The sequence below is a fragment of the Myotis brandtii genome, unplaced genomic scaffold (genome assembly GCF_000412655.1).
Source record: "Myotis brandtii unplaced genomic scaffold, ASM41265v1 scaffold298, whole genome shotgun sequence".
Taxonomy (NCBI): domain Eukaryota; kingdom Metazoa; phylum Chordata; class Mammalia; order Chiroptera; family Vespertilionidae; genus Myotis; species Myotis brandtii.
In genome coordinates this window covers 2590637-2598071 of record NW_005361391.1, presented here as the reverse complement: position 1 = coordinate 2598071, position 7435 = coordinate 2590637, and the positions used below count along the sequence as shown (strand labels likewise).

The 7435-nt window shown below is 39.0% G+C and overlaps 1 protein-coding gene across 5 annotated transcripts in view; it reads right to left on the bottom strand.

Annotated features, from left to right (window-relative positions):
* EXOC2 (exocyst complex component 2) overlaps positions 1-7405 on the bottom strand; it is a 286986-nt gene extending 279581 nt beyond the window's left edge. For all 5 annotated transcript variants that reach the window (XM_005869533.2, XM_014542312.1, XM_014542313.1 and 2 more), the window contains exon 1: positions 7343-7405. The gene's annotated coding sequence lies outside the window, so the exon portion shown is untranslated. The remainder of the gene's footprint in view (positions 1-7342) is intronic.
* Positions 7406-7435: the final 30 nt, after the last annotated feature.

Sequence of the window (7435 nt, the reverse complement as noted above, 5' to 3'; positions counted from 1 at the left end):
TGCACACCCCCAACTGGGGATTTGCCTGCAACCAAGGTACATGCCCTTGACTGGAATAGAACCTGGGACCCTTCAGTCCGCAGGCTGACGCTCTATCCACTGAGCCAAACCAGTCAGGGCCATCATTGATTTTCTGTCTCTCTCCTCCCCCTCCCTTCCTCTCTGTTAACAATACACACACACACACACACACACACACACACACACACACATAATTTTCACTTGCTAGGTAAAAGGTATAGGGTAATGTAAAAGATATAAACTAATTACTACTGTGCATATATTTTTCCATAACTGACACACAAAAATTACATATCGTATGATGCATGAATCTATTTATATGAAATTTAAAGATAGGTAAACTCATAGGGACAGAGAGTAGATTAGTGATGGCTAGAAGAGGGGTAATGGGAAAGGATTGATAGTAGGTTCAGAGTTTCCTTTTGGAGTGATAAAAATGCTCCAGAATTAACAAAGTGGTGACAGCTGCACAACTTTGTGAACAGACCAATTTTGCTTCAGAATTATTTAAAGCATTAGATTACCATTATCACCACAAACCTAGAACCAAAAAAAAAAATAGATGCCAAGAATACAGGATGATAGCATTTTCTAAAAAAGCATTTGAACTCTGGCTGGCCGATTCAAGCATTGGTTTGAGTATCATCCCAAGGTTTCAGTTTGATGAACCAATGAATGCATAAATAAGAGGAACAACAAATCAATGTCTCTCTCTCTCTCTTCCCCTTCCTCTTTCTCTAAAATCAATAAATAAAATTTTAGAAAATAATAAAAAATAAAAAAGCATTTGACACTACTAAATTCCTGAAATCTTCTGATTCAAGATCAAATGAGACTAAAGAAACCATTGCCAGGATTGAAAAGGTGAGGGAGTAAGAAAGGCTTTACACACCCTGTACTATGTACAGTACATAGTACTTGATAATAATGACTGTTACTGGTTTATATATTTATTATACTATACTTTTTAAATTATTTTAGAAGGTATTCTTTCTATTTGTTAAAAAAAGTTTGCTGAAAAACAGCATGCTGCATTACTCCTGCCATAGTTTTTTACATCCATGTCTCTTGATATTATCATTTTTCCTGTGCTTTGATTTAATCTAGTGTTGTTTTATAAATTTAGTGTAGCCTAAATGTACAGTGTTTATAAAGCCTACAGTCGTATACAATAATGTCCATCCTAGGCCTTCATATTCACTCATCACTCACTCACTGACTCACAAGCAACTGCCAGTCCTACAAGCTCTATTCATGCTAAGTGCCTTAATAGGTATACCACAATTTATCTTTTATAATCGTATTTTTACTGTACCTTTTCTATGTTTAGATATGTTTAGAAACACAAATACCACTGTGTTACAATTGCCTACAGTATTCAATATAATAACATGCTGTACAGGTTTGTAGCCTAGGAGCAACAGGCTACCATACAGACTAGATGTGTAGTAGGCTGTAACATCTAGGTTTGTGTAACTGCACTCTGTGATGTTTACACAAATATGAAATTGTCTAATGACTCATTTCTCAGATTTTATGCCCATCGTTAAGTGCATAGGACTGTACTGAAACTCAGGATTAAAAGTAGTGGGAAAAGCAGTAGAACAACAATAAGGTGCAATAATAACTCCTTTGGAAAATGTCAATGGCCTAGATTTTGTAGTCCTGGACAACACATCAATAAGAGAAACTCCATTCCAACAAGACTGCTAGGAAGACAGGGAAATGAACAAACTATGCAAAATCCCAACTAATATTGAGTCTATACATGCTTACTTAAGTTATAAAATACTTGACCATCTCAACAAGAATGTTTTGAAATGAGAAAGGAACAAAATCAAGAAGCTATTGCTAAGCCATTTATAATGAAAAAAATTGGGGAAAATATATTGTTCTAAATGTGTATTATTGCATGAAAACAAAGTTTCATTTGTCTCAACTTGTTAAATCTTTATGATGAAATAAGCCATTTATTACTGCCGACAAATATAATAACTACAATAAACAGGCATGCCAAAATCAATGTAGATGCTCAAAAAAGGTCAAGGAATCAACTGTCAGCTTAAATTGGTTAATTTTATTAAAATTGTTAAATATGACAATATGTCATGTAACTCCAGATTTTTTTATATAAGCAGAGTTGGATTAATGTGACCCAAATTTTGTATAATAAATAGCTTTCCCAATTTCTAAAAATACATCAACTTTGTCACTTATCTTAAATTTTCTGCTTTACTTCTCTAGCTCTGCCTCAAATGAAACTTCTTCAAGGCCATATATATGACATAGTGAAAGCAAAATAATCACAGCACTCAGCAGTGTCATTAACATTTCTGAGCTGAGAGCGATTTAAACAGGCAGATGCTATGTAAAATGACTGTTGGGAGAGACCAGTTGCAGTGCTGAGACTGTACCACAGCTGTAAGGGATTTGAAGCTACTAGCTATGTGGAATCAAGCTTTGGAGAAACTCTGGACACAATTCCGGCATCCGAAATAAATTAAAGTAAATAGTCTTGCTCTCTCTCTCATCCACCCTGTTAGCAGCCTCTGGGCTGAGTGGAGACCACACACTGGGACCACACAGCACCAGCTGAACTCCTTGCACGCAACATCTACAAGCTGTCACTCTGCAGCACAGAAAGAAGGAAAAGGGAGGGCTGGGGAGGGAGAGGAGATTAGAGAGTGAGAAAAGGGAAGGGAGTGAGGGGGGAGGGAGGAAGAGAGAGCAGAGTCTCCTCTACTTACAGCAAGACAGAATGATGTGTGGTATGGAGAAAGGAAAAAACCTCCCAAAGAAAACAAGCTAGTCATGGCCTTGTGTAGCCTTGACCTGCACTCCCCCATACCAATTTAGTAATTGATGAAGGATTAACAAAGCATCCATTTAACTTCAATTAACCTCCTATCCATCACAGGTCAGAAGAGAAAATTACCATTATAAAAACATTTTATTAAAATAAAGACTAAAATCCACATTTTCTTATAATTTATAATAATTACTTTAATAAATGCATTTTCTTTTAGATTTACATTATATTAGTTTTACTTGCCTGCCTCTTTTCCTTTAATAAAGCACACAGGGTATATTTAAAGTATTTATTCAAAAGACGTCAGAAAATTTTAATTTTATAACTTTCCCGTATTTCATTGTGTCACAATCTTAATTTTCCAAAGTATCATTTTTACATAACTTCAGACTAAAAATAACTAGTAGCAGTAATATTATGGGGGTTGGGGGAGAACAAAAAAAAATGTAACTACAAAAATAGGTCTAGAATTTGTTTTACTATTAAGAATTTTTTTAAATAAGAGACAAGAAATCTGAACAAAAAGGTGTGCAAGTGTCTTACCCTGGCAGGTCCCCAGAGGTTCACTCAGGTAAAGCTAGGAGTTGGAAATATAGAAGCTCTGACTCACTGAAGACCAAGGAAAGCCTCCTAATGTTAAAGCACTATTTTCTTAGATGAAGCCATAGTAAAGTAAAAATTTCCCCTCAAAAAATATCAAAAAGTATCAAAAAAATAAAAATTCCCAAATCCTATCTTATTTCTCCCCATGCTACTCAAACTTGCATCATGAGGGAGCAAATCAGAAAGGCAGAATCTCAGGATCCCAGTCAAATCCTATTAAGTCAGAATCTACATTTTTAGTGATTTGTGTACAGATTAATGCTTGAGAAGCACTAGGTAGACTTATCCAGTCGAGAGCCATCTTGGATCTAAAGGACTCCACAAAAATCTGGTTGCAGAGCTGCCTACTGAGTTTTAATCATAAACTTATACTCAACTAGTATCTCAGGCTACCCAGCAACATAATCAAACTATTGATTTCGCCACATCTTCCTTGAGTCATGTTCAATCTAGCCAAGGATAGACTTGCCCCTTGAGGCTGGGCTGAACTGACCCCAAAACAGATCTCCCAGAGAAATTGGGAAAAGGGTTTTAAAGAATGGCAATTTACTTCCTTCAGTTTTCTATAAACTCAGACTCTATTATTCCTGAGCAGCTCTACCACAAGTCAGACAAGTCTTAGCAACAGGGTCATGAACTCTTTGGTCCAGTGTTCTATAATAATCATCTCTCTCCTGCTCCATCTCAAAATTATGGTTAACAAAATTATAACCATGAACCAATCTGAAAGAATCCATGCGCCCTCTTGCAATACGGGACCCCTAGGGGATGTCGGAGAGCCGGTTTTGGCCCAATCCCCGCAGGCCAGGCTGAGGGACCCTACTGGTGCACAAATCTGTGCACCAGGCCTCTAGTATGCGTATAAGATCTTTGGTTAATCTCTTCCCACCCTCCCCCTTCCCTCCTTCCCTTTGAGATTCATCAGTCTGTTCCATGTTTCCATGCCTGTGGTTTCCACTCATATGTTGAGCGCCTGCCCCCTGGTGGTCAGTGTACATCATAGCTACTGGTCGAACAGAACAGTCGAAGGGTCGAACGGTTGCTTAGGCTTTTATATATATAGATGGTATAGACTGACAGATGTCAGAAGGGAGATTTGGGGGAGTCGGGGGTGCTGAAGGGATGAAAGAAGGTGAAGAAATAGCCACAGAACATATATGCATACTCCATGGACACAGACAACAATGTGGTTAAAGCCAGAAGGAGGGAAGGGTGACATCTGGGAAGAGGGGAGGTATGACGGGTAGGGAATAAGGGACATCTGTAATGTGAACAATAAAAAGAAAATCATAGCCCAGCCAGTGTGGCTCAGTGGCTGAGCGTCGACCTATGAACTAGGAGGTCACAGTTCAATTCCTTGCCCCAGTTGCAGGCACGGTCCCCACTGGGGGGACCACAGGAGGCAGCCAATCAATGATTTTCTCTCATCACTGATGTTTCTATCTCTTTCTCCCTCTCCCTTCTTCTCTCTGAAATCAATATAAAAACATATTGAAAAAGAAAATCATAAGCCATCCAAAATCACAGAACTATATAAGTGAAAAAGGCCTAAAAAATTCATTTTGATGAAGCTAAGCCAAAAGCAGCACAGCTAGCAAGTAGCAAAGCGAGAACTCATTCAGTGTTGCACAATGATTACTAATGCTAACTTTGTGCCAGGTAACAAAGTTATGTTCTGAGCCAGGTAACTTTGTTCCAGGTAACAAAGGCATGCTTGGGTCCATCTTGTGCAGTTTACGTTCCAATTAACTAAAATCCAGGATTCCTAAATCCTGGTGTCCACTGTTCTTTCCATTATTGCACCAAGATTTTCTCTAAGTGGGAAATAGTAAGTAGAAAGAATTACTAAAACCAAAATCATAAGTAAAGCAAACTGTATGGTCCCCTCCTATATTACATCAAGTTTTTGAGCAAACCTAATATAATATTTAAGGGGGGTGGGGGGGGAGCCTAATCAGTTAGTTTCAAATTCTTATGCCTGACCTTCAAGTCACTCCATAATTCAAAATGCATCACTTACCTACCCGTCAGTGGGTCTTTACTCCTGTGCTGCCCAGTTGTTCACCTGCCTTCCCTCTGAAGGGCACATCCTTCCCATCAAGGTCTGACCTCCATGAAGCCTTCCCAATTACTCTACCTCAACATATCGTTCCCTTCTCTGAATTTCTGCTGTACTTACACACAATACTATAGTTTAGTTTTTAGCTATTCTTTGAAATGGTAAAAATGCCCCTTCTGAATCTAAGCTAACATTATTTTATTCCCAATGTGGTCAGGCATATGCTAAAATTGGTAGATAGAAAAATGACTAAGACTAATCCCTGTCCAGCAAGAGCTTAGTCTTTTGACAGATATGTAAATATCAGCAATAACTATAGCCCCTAAGACAACACAGGGATAAGACAAGTGCTAAGTGGTTATAGGATTCACTGAGTTGGAAAACTTCAAAGCAGAAAGAACTCTGAAAAATAATCTAGTTTTATGTATTCTCTAATTATAGGAAAATGGAGACTGAAGCCCAAAGAGGCTAAGAAACAGTCCAGGCTACAAAGCAGATTGGTGGTTGCTTTGACTACTAAGCCAAAATACCTTTGACTGTAATTTTCAAACTGAAGTCCAAGGATATCTATAAGTGTGTCCACACCTTCAAGATTTGTAATTTCTCAACAATTACTTTGTGTTTATATCAATAACAATTACTTTAAATTAACATAAACATAGAATCGTGTGATTACAACTGGACACTACTACACCATTGGATTTCACCAGCCACTCCAGGGGACACATGGCCACGTTCCCTGAAGTCTGAGAACAATCTACACTTCAGCATTCTCCTTAGCACTGTGATTCATGCTATCTCACATTCTAGTCCATTTCAAAATCCTCTCTATTTAATACTAGCCAAAAATTACCCATTCAGTGAACATTCAAGTTCCTACTATGCGGTCAGTGCTGTACTAGGAATCCTGGCTAGATGAAGAGTAAGCTAGAGAATGGGTGAAAAAGTGAGAGACTAACTTTAAAAAGCATGTCCTCCACCACCTGATCCTGCCTCTGCCTGACCCTCGAAATTGTCCAAAGTCCTTTACTAGAGCAAAGTTTTTCGAGTACCAATTTCTTTTCCCATAAGATTTATATAACATGCTCTCAAATATTTGTGGAATGTAAATTTCACTTAGCAGGTTAACAGCTGTCTTTTCGAAAGAGAATCCTTCAAAATGATATGCAGTACAGGAAATTAAATGCTTGACAAGGAAAAAATCATTTTGTGAAACTTCCTAGTTACACTGGGGAATCCTCTGCTTCTCTGCTTAAAATTATTGTTTCTTCTTAAACCTAAGAGAACATTGAAATAGTAAGCACATATCATCCTCTTTCTATTATCCCCCTTGATTCAACACCTTTGAGCACACAGGTGACCCTGGGCAAGTTTCTGGGTTTCAGTGCCTTTGTTATTAGTATGGTACACGGAGTCTGCCCGGAATATACTAACACAAACGAAACAGTGTTACTCATTAGGAAATAGGTCCATATTAGCCTGAATTGGTAGCAGCTTTCCAATACGGAGCACCCAGTGATTTCATTAACCTGTGACTGATTTTTAGAGAGTTTTTTTAAGTTTTCCCAGACTCGAAAAACAATGAAACAAAATTTTCTCATACTTATTAGTATGATTAGCCTCCAATGATTAAAACTAGCCTATTTCCCTTCAAGAAGTGTTTGTTGGAATTGAGGCAGCGTCCGTGTACTAAGTCCCCGGAGGGCGGGCCAGGCGCCGCCAGGCCTGTGGGCGAGTTACTGAGCGGGGAGCCGGCTCCGCAGCCGGGCGGCAGGTCCCGAGGGCAGCTCACAGGGACAGGACTCGGCCGGTCACCCGCCGTTCTGGGCTGGATCTGCAACGGCACCTACCTCCAGTGGAACCGGAGCCGCCAGCTGGCAATGCTACGACTGTGACAGACGCCTGGGAAATGCCCAGTGTAGCCCTAACCAGAGGCAAATGGG